The sequence below is a fragment of the Pantherophis guttatus genome, chromosome 5 (assembly GCF_059756535.1).
Source record: "Pantherophis guttatus breed Tessera chromosome 5, ASM5975653v1, whole genome shotgun sequence".
NCBI lineage: Eukaryota > Metazoa > Chordata > Lepidosauria > Squamata > Colubridae > Pantherophis > Pantherophis guttatus.
In genome coordinates this window covers 72,790,422-72,800,559 of record NC_142067.1, presented here as the reverse complement: position 1 = coordinate 72,800,559, position 10,138 = coordinate 72,790,422, and positions in this window count along the sequence as shown.

Here is a 10,138-nt window from a genome sequence, read left to right as displayed (position 1 = left end):
CTGTTAAGTGGAGCTATTAACTGAAGGGAGAGAGAGAGAAAAAAAACCCTCTCTTGCACTTTATTTTAACCGGTTCTCCAAACTACCTAAACAATTTACTAATGGTTTGGGTGAACTGGTGAGAACCGGCTGGATTTCACCTGTGCCTGAAACCCTTTCTGTCGCATTTTATGCTGAATAAAATTGAGCAGGACTGTTATGAATTTCTTTCTTATTCTTTTCTCTTCCTCAGGATCTTCTAATCTCTTCTTCATATTCCCCCCTTCCTGCTTCTTCATTTCTTTCTCAAGGGCAAATCTACATTTCTTTACAATTGTATCTGAATACAATTTTAAATTAATTTTGTTTCTTATCTCTTTCTGTGTTTTAATACTTCCACACTACTTCTGTCCAAAGTCACCTGAAGTAGAGGTTTACTACAAAATACTACTACTATTTTGTTTTAGCCATTTGTCTTGGTGTCTAGTGTTTGGGCATGCTGCAGGGTGGAACGTTGGGTGTATTGACCCCTCTTGCACTACTGCCAGCTCTCTGGATTTAAAGTAATTGCCAGCATCCTGGGCATAATTGATTGCCAATGCTATAGTTTGTTTTGAACAATTTCTAACACTCTGGACCTCACTATAAGTATAATAGTTTAGAATCTTCTAAAGTTCTTTTTATCCTCTTTCTTGTCAATGGCATCAATGAATGTCATGCCTCTGATTTTGATAGAACTTCAGCTGCATCTTCCTTCCTTCCTTCCTTCCTTCCTTCCTTCCTTCCTTCCTTCCTTCCTTCCTTCCTTCCTTCCTTCCTTCCTTCCTTCCTTCCTTCCTGATAATAGAATAGTTTTTACAGAGTGGTAAAAGTATATAATACAGGCTACACTTGAAAACAAGATGGATTATCTTAAAGAAATGACAACAACAACAACAATAACAACAACAACAACAGTGATACTGTTATCATCAGGGCACTTGGCACCATGTCCAAGAATTTTACAAAACACTTCAAGAAATTGTGGCTTCCTGCAATAACATCAATGGAACTGCAAAAAACTGTGCTACTCAGAACATCATATATTTTAAGAAGATACTTGGTTGATACCTGGCAGCAACCCACATCAACCATGTCAGAGTTTGTTGCAGAAATTAAATCCAGAAAGCACACACAGGCAGACTGATGCAGCAGGATTCATTAACTTCTTTATATACATAATAATACATGAAGATAAATGCACAATACCAATATAGAAGATTCTTCCAATGTAGCAGTTACAAGCAAAACACAAGGCAGGAGAGAACAGTTAGTTTTATTTCAGCAGAGCAGACAAGTTCACACAGTGGTTTCAGTTTAATTCTCTGCACAGACTCAGAAGCTGCAGACTAAAACATGCCCTGGCTCCAGTCTGTCTCAGCTCCCAATTGGCTGACTTAGTTGCTATGCCTATTCATTGGCTGATCTATTCCAGTTTATGAATATTCATACTCTGACACTCCTCCCTTCATAACTGGAATAGAAACAAAATCAAATTACCTTAATATTCTTCAGATACCTGTATTTGAAGACCCACATTCACAGTTCCCTTCAAATACCTGAGAACACTTTTACTGTGATACATTCTTTGCAATGAAACAAAGATCACCCACAAATGTTAATAGTTTACAATTCCCACCTTGTAACTTTCCAGTGTATATGCAACCATCAGACTTGCAACTCTTGAACCCTTCAATGCCTTATCTAGACAGATATTCCAATTCCTGGCTGACTGCTTCAGCCCATAAATGGCCTTGTTCAATTTATACATTGTGTTAGGCCTTTTACTTTCATACCCTGGTGCTTGAACCATGTAAATTTCTTCCTCTAATTCTGCATTGAGGAATGCAGTTGTTATGTCAAAATGTCAACTTTTATGGCCATATGCTGCTGCCAAGCCTAGTGCAAGCCTTATGCTTTCACTCTTTACAGTTGTCGCAAATACCTCATCATAGTGCACATTTTTCATCTGTGAAAAATCTTGTGCCACTAACCTAGCTTTATACTGTATCTCATTATTGAGTAGTACTTTCTTCTTGTATACCCACTTGCATCCTACGGCTTTGCTACCCTGTGGCAAAGTCATAGATGTGAACACTTTATGTTCATCCATGGATTTCATTTCTTTGTCCATGGCTTCTATCCACTTTATTTGTTCAATTTTAGGTAATACCAAAACTTCCATATAGTTTCTTGGCTCATACCATACATTACACACTTTAACTTTACGAGCAGAATATCTATCAGGTGGAATCCCCTTGTTCCATCGCTCTGACCTGCGTGACATTGACTGCTCCTGTGCTTCAACCCTCTCTTGCTTCATAACTTTTTCAGCTTCTCCTCCCTGAATGCTGACACCATCACTAAGTGAATTACCATCACTAAGTGAGTTACCATCACTAAGTGAATCATTCCAAAAATTTGCATCAATTCTGTTCCAATTTTGCTCTGAAAAGCTAGCAGACCTGGAAATCACTATTCTTTTGCTCCCATCGCTAAAGTGATAGCCTTTTGAGCCTGGCTCATAGCCCATAAACCTGAGCTTTTTAACCTTTGGTTGTCCCTTTCTTCTAACTGCTTTTGGAATATTCACCCACGTATTACTTCCAAAAACTCTTAAATGTGCCAGAGATGGTTTTCTCCCACATAGCACTGCATATGTAGTATCATTAATGGATGAACTCCACAGCCTATTAATTAAATAATTAGCAGTCAACATGGCTTCACCCTAATATGATCTGCTCAGACCAGAATGCTCCAGCAGTGAGTCTTTCATGGTTTGTAAGACTCCATTCTATCTCTCAACAACACAATTCTCAGCTGCTGTGTACGGATTAGTGCGTCTGTGTTTTATTCCTAAATGTCCCAACCACTGTTGAAAACTTGCTGACATGAATTCTGAACCTCTGTCAGTTTGCAGCTGACAGAACTATTGTTTATATCTCCTTTCCACAAAGCTTACCCATTGCTTAAATTTATGTAGCAGCTCTATTTTACTCTTTAGAAATAGATACAGGGTTGTCTCTGACTATTGCTTGGGACACTATGAAAAAGAAAATTCTGGACTTGAAAAAGAAGGACTTGAGGCCCCAACGAATACAAGTAAAAGACTATCAGGGGAACCATATCCCCATAATAGGCAGCAGAAAGTTGCGGGTGCAATTTAGGGGTTTCGCAGGCCCCTTACAGATCACTGTGGTCGAAGGAGCATTGCCAAGCCTGCTCAGATTGGACTGGTTCGAAGCCCTGGGCATGGGAGTAACAGAAATCAACACCATTTAAGATGACGGTGCCGACAACCTCGTCAAGGAGTTTGAGGATGTTTTCAGCAACGGCCTAGGCAAGTACAAGGGAACGCCTATTTCCTTCAGCCTAGATTCCAAGGTAGCACCAATTAGGATTAAACTGAGAAGGGTACCCCTTGCAATTAGGCCTAAAATCAATAAGGAACTAAATAAATTAATTGCCCAGGGAATCCTTGAGCCGGTGGATCATGCCCGTTGGGAAACCCCAATGGTCACGCCAGTCAAAGCTGATGGCTCAGTCCGCATCTGCACGGAGTACAAGTGTACAATCAATAAGGCCTTGCAGCAGAGCATCTATCCTGTTCCCATTGTTCAGCAGTTACTGCACTCACTGGGAACTGGGACAACGTTTACAAAACTTGATCTCACGCAAGCGTACCAACAGTTGCTGGTTGATGACAGCATGGCTGAAGTACAAACTATTATCACCCATAGAGGTGCATTTAAATGCCGCCGCTTACAATTTGGGGTCAGTGTGGCACCAGTACTGTTCCCAAGTCTCATGGAACAGATTTTACAGGGCATCCCTGGGGTGGTGCCCTTTTTTGACGACATCCTGGTGTCCGCTTACTGATAAATCAACCCTGTTCGCCTGCCTTAGGATTGTCCTAACCAAATTCAGGAAGGCAGATCTTAAAGTTAAGTGCGAAAAGTGCCACGTTGCTGTGCCCAGGGTGGAATTCCTGGGTTACATGATTGATGGCTCACGGATTCACCCTACCAAATCCAAAATTGCCATCATTAGGGACGCCCCTATCCCCCAAAATAAGTGGGAGCTGCAAGTCTTTCTAGGGTTGCTAAATTTTTATAGCATATTTTTGAAACATAAGGCCACTGTGGCCAAACCCTTACATAGGCTGCTGGGAAAGAAGGCTTCCTGGGTATGGGGCTGGGCCAAGGCAGCTGCTTTCACCACCGTAAAGAACCTGCTGACTTCTGACAGCATATTGGTGCATTACAGTGACTCCTTGCCCCTGATTTTGACTTGCGATGCTTCACCTTTCGGGGTTGGGGCTGTCCTCCGCCACAAGCTTCCTAGTGGCCGGGAGGCTCCTCTTGCTTTCTATTCTCGCACATTGTCTGCCGCCGAGTGAAATGCCAGCTGGACAGAGAAGCGTTGGCTGCAGTCACTGGGGTCTGGCGTTTCCATGACTATTTGTATGGCAGACATTTCACCCTCATGATGGACCACAAGCCCCTGCTGGTTTGTTGGCAGGCGATCGCCTGACCCCGAACATACCCCCCTGGATGGTGCGCTGGGTTTTTGGTTTTTTTTTTTTTGCTTTTAATTTATATGCTGTCCTTCTCCAGAGACTCAGGGCAGCTTACAATACGTTAAGCAATAGCCTTCATACTTTTGTATATTTATACAAAGTCAGCTTATTGCCACACAATCTGGGTCCTCATTTCACCTACCTTTGAAAGGATGGAAGGCTGAGTCAACCTTGAGCCTGGTGAGATTTGAACTTGCAGTAATTGCAAGCAGCAGTTGTTAATAACAGTGCTTTAGTCCAGTGTATTATAGGCTCTGGTTGCTGTTTCTTGCTGCCTACAGGTACCGGCTTGTTCCCTGTCCTGGAAAGTCCCTGGGGCATGCAGATGCCCTTAGCCATTGCCCTCTGCCTGCCTTGGTTGAGGACCCTGCGCCAGTCTGCCAGATCCTCCTGCTTGAGGACATCGCTGTGGGTCGCATCATCACAGCTGAAATTGAGTGACTTACTGCTAAGGACTCTGAACTATTGCAAATTTTAAACTATATGTGGAGGGGCTGGCCCGGCAAATCGCTGTTGGAGTCAGCACAGACTTGTTTTTCGTGCCGAAATGAATTGTCTGTGTTAAAGGGGTGTTTATTATGGGGGAAAAGGGTGGTCTTACCTTCCAAGCTAAGGAAGGAGGTGTTAGAAATTTTGCATGCTGGGCATCCTGGTATAATCAGGATGAAAGCCTTGGCCAGGAGTTACATCTGGTGGCCTAAAATGGATTGAGACACTTTTTAAATGTTCAGTTGACTGTGTTTCATGTTTAATGAATAAAAGAGATAACAATAACAATAACAATGATAATAATGTGAACCAAAGTACAGAAAAATTGCTGCAGGCTGTGAAAATGGAGAACATTATAAAAACAAGAGAAACAAAGGCAGAATATAAGGAAAAACACCTGGATGATAGATTAAATAGGTGGGAAACCAAAGCTTTGCATGGACAGCACTTGAAAAACATTGAAGGAAAATGTGATAACAACTTGACATGGGCATGGCTTAAGATGGGAACCATCAAGAAAGAAATGGAAGGTTTAATATTTGCTGCTCAAGAACAAGCACTACAAACTAATGCCATGAAAATGAAGATAGAAAAATTCACTGACAATCCAAACTGCTGACTTTGCAATGTCAAAATTGAAACTGTTTCACATTTAATATGTGAGTGAAGCAAAATCATGCAAACTAATTACAAAGCTAGACAAGACTAAGTTGCTAACCTAATCCACTGGTCATTATGAAAAAATACGATTTACCTGTATCCAAAAAGTCATGGGAACACAAAGTAGAAAAAGTTGTCGAAAATGTGGAGGTGAAGATCTTGTGGGACTTTCAAATATGGAACCCATATCAACCTTTAGTGCCAGTCAATAATATTTGCGATACATCTTTAAATGTTCAGTTGACTGAGTTTCATATTTAACGAATAAAATAATAATAATAATAATAATAACAACAACAACAATAACAACAACAACAATAACAATAACAATAACAACAACAACAACAACAATAACAACAACAAGGACAAGCCCTAGCCACAAACTGCATGAAGGCAAAAATTCAACATGTTACCACCAACAGCAAATGCCGCCTCTGCAATGAGAAAGATGAGACAGTCGACCACCTGATCAGTGGATGCAGCAAAATTTTACAAACTGACTACCTACAATGCCATGACCATGTTGCTAAGATCATTCACTGGAAATAGTGCCAGAAGTTTGGATTTGGTACAGCAAAAACCACTGGGAACATCAGGTTGAGGAAGTTTTAGAGAATGAGAAACTCAAGATCTTGTGGGACTTTAGGATTCAGACTGACAGGCACTTGGTCCACAACACACCTGACATAACAATAGTTGAAAAGAAAAAAAAATGGTTCATTGACATTGCAATACCTGGTGATGCACAGATTGAAGATAAGCAGCAAGAAAAAATCACAAAGTACCGGGACTTGCAAATTGAAGTTGAGCGACTGTGGAAAAAGAAATCGTGTGTTGTCCTGATTGTAATTGGAGCCCTTGGAGCAATACCCAAAGGGCTACCCCATTATTTAGAAATTCTAAATTTGCCGGACTTAAACATTTTGACTCTACAAAAAACCACCTTACTCGGAACAGTTTACATCCTCCGACGATACCTTAACAGTTCCTAGGTCCTTGATTAGGACTCGAGCTGCTGAGCTATTAACCAGCCTCAAAGGCTGTGAATCTCACTAAAGATTAAATAATAATAATAATAATAATAATAATAATAATAATAATAATAATAATAATAATAATAATAATAAATTTCCCTGCTTATGATCCCAAATTCCATTGTAAAGTTTTAGTTGGGACAGAAAAACAATTGATAATTTTAGGTAAATTGGAATTTAGGTTCAAAAAAGTAATGGTTGAATATAGCATATTACTGCAAATTTAAGACAACCAGATAGGATTTTAAAAAGAGCTAAGGAAGGGAAAAAATCAGGGAGACTGTATTTATTCTTTTCTCACCCCCCACCCCACCCCACCATATTACAGATTGACTTTCAAAAAGGTGGGCTGCTCAGTTTCCTCAGAAGTAAAAACAGTGCCAATAATTTTCAAAATCAATTCTTACGTTAATTTTCATCTCCCAACAATATGTCAGTTTCCAGCTGAAATGGATATCACATTTGAAAGCAGAATAAAAATAGTTTATAGTCAAAACCTCAGTATCACATTTTAAGTTTTACATGTCGTCAGAAGTATTATTTTAGAAATAAATGGGAATTTGCACATATACTGTACATAAGAATATTATTCAATATTCACAACATAATAAATACATGGAGAAGACCAGAACATAGCCAGCAGAAGTTAAATCAATGCATAGTGAAAAATTTATGCGATGAAAGGACAGATGTTGATCCCTTTTTATTGCAATATACAATTTTAATACAAATGTCTTTTAAGATGGTCACCAGGTTTGCATAATTTTTGGAAAAAATGGACAATAAAAACTCCATATTATATATACTTCTTTTAATATGTAATGGAGGAAACTTATTAATCACAGAAACCAAAGTCTAGTATATTAATGGCGTGATTATTGCTAAATGTGTTACTAAATCCATGAAAAAAGACAAAAGCAAAATATGTTCTGCTGATTTTATTGTGATAGCAACAAGATGAATTTTCCAGATTGTTTTCTATATTTTCTAACCCAGGCATGTCCAAAGTCTGGCCCAGAGGCCAATTGCGGCCCATGTTCAAATTTTGAGTGGCCCACAGCCTCTTCTCCCCACCAGCTCAGCCTGTCACTCATCCCCGCTGGCCGGTGCTTTTCCCTTCACCGCACAGCGGTTCCCGCAGCTGTCCTCTGCTGCCTCCTGCTCTACAACCACCCTGCTCTGCAGAGCATCTCAGCCATATTTTTTACCAGAAGATGACAGTAGACCTGAGTCAGCACTCTCGCCATGTGACCCTTGTGAGCTTGTATGTCCATATCTAAAATGGTGACTGTAACTAAAAAAAGGAAAGTTGACAGCGAGGGCCACTGCTTCCAGGACAAGTAGAAATTTGAGTCTTTTTTCACTGAAATACGAAACAACTGTGTCTGCCTAATTTGCCAAGAGACTGTGGCTGTTTTCAAGTAATTCAATATCCAGAGGCATTACCAGATGAAACAAGCTAACTACAACAAGCTAACTGGGAATGAATGCAGCAAAAAATGGAAGGAACTGGAAGCTGCTTTAATGGCACAGCAGTGCTTTTTCACAAGAGCCCATGAGTCAAATGAAAATGCCATAATGGCTAGCTACGAGGTGGCAACGCTGATTGCCAAGCACTGCAAACTTTTTACTGAGGGTGAATTTATTAAAGACTGCATGATGAAAATGGTGGAGAAAATTTGTCCTGAGAAGAAGCAAGTTTGCCAATGTTTGCCTGGCTCGTAACACTGTGGCACAGAGAATTGAAGACGTTTCATCTGATATTAAGAGTCAGAGGCAAAAGGAGTGGAGTTTGACTTTTTTCCGATAGCCTGCGATGAAAGCACGGATGCATCTGACACCACTCAGTTATTGATTTTTTTGAGAGGAGTGGACAATGACATGAACGTGAGTGAAGAGCACACTTGACCTCCAGGGCCTTAAGGACCAAACAAGAGGAACAGATTTATTTGTTTCAGTTTGTTCCACCATAGATGACATGAAACTACTGTGGAATAAAGTCACTGGGATTATTATGGATGGCGCATCTGCCATGGCTGCTGTGCGAAGTGGATTATCAACCCTAATCTGTAACAAAGTCAGCGAAGAAGGAGGCTAAACTATAAAACTTCACTGTATTATTCAGTTCTGTGTCAAACATGTGAAATATATTCATGTTATGAAACCGGTGATGAAGGCTATTAATTATATTTGCTCCAAAGCACCGTGTCACTGCCAGCTTCAATAGTTTCTACTCGACATCCAGGCTGAATATGGAGATGTTGTGTAACAAGGTAAGATGGCTCAATCGGGGGTCTGCACTGCAGCGCTTCTACTCTCTTAGGGAGGAAATTGGACAATTCTTGGCAAAAAAGGGACAACCGATGCCAGAGCTATCTGATCCTGTTTGGCTGGCTGATTTTGGATTTTTAGTTGACATAACACGACATCTGAACAAGTGTCGCAGTTGGCACCAATAGCTCCCTCTTGTCAACTTTTAGCACCAGCTGGATAAAGACAAGAGATTCGAACATTTGCTAAGAAAATGCTGAGCTTGTTTAATTCGACATATTTGTGGAAGAAGACATTCTCGGTTATGAATATTAACAAGAACCGTTTGAGGACGAGATTAAGTGACTTTCACCTGTGTGACATCTTGCACATCAAAACCATTGTTTTTGAGCCAGACCTGGCCTATATAATGCACTTGTCAGTATCACCCTTCACATTAGTGCAGTTAAGTTATTTGTTTAGTCTTTCATAAAATAGTTCATTTGCATTTAATGTTAATGGTTCAAAGAATGTCAGGCTGAATGGTCGGCCTCCACACATTTTCACCTCACCAAATCTGGCCCTCCTTGCAAAAAGTTTGGACACCCCTGTTCTAACCCATTATATTTAAACTTATACATAAAATATGGTGCAATGTTAGCTTATTAAACTTGGTCTTGATTCTTAAGAAGGCACTATCACTTAGGGTAAATAACTGTAATAATCACATGAATAAGGCATCATATAAATTTTTCTGTGAACAAATTCAGTCAGTTGAAACATCTGGGACCAGTGTCTGCTTCACTAGATTATCAACCTTGCACATTTGTTCATTTGTTTACTGATGAACATTACCAGCATCTTTGCAGCTAATTTGCACCATTGTGCTTATGGGATGGAGATGGTAAAATGAGTTGATCTAAGCATGCTGTATAAATTAAGAGGGAAACTGAAGGATATCCAGAATCCTATCTTTTGTGAAGATTTTATCCAGTGCATTAATGAAGAGAATAGGACTGGAAAGAAGATAATTTTCACAAGCAGAAGTCATAAATAGAACTTTCAAGACCCTTGACAGTTATTTGTTCCTTCCCCCTTTTTTTTTTTT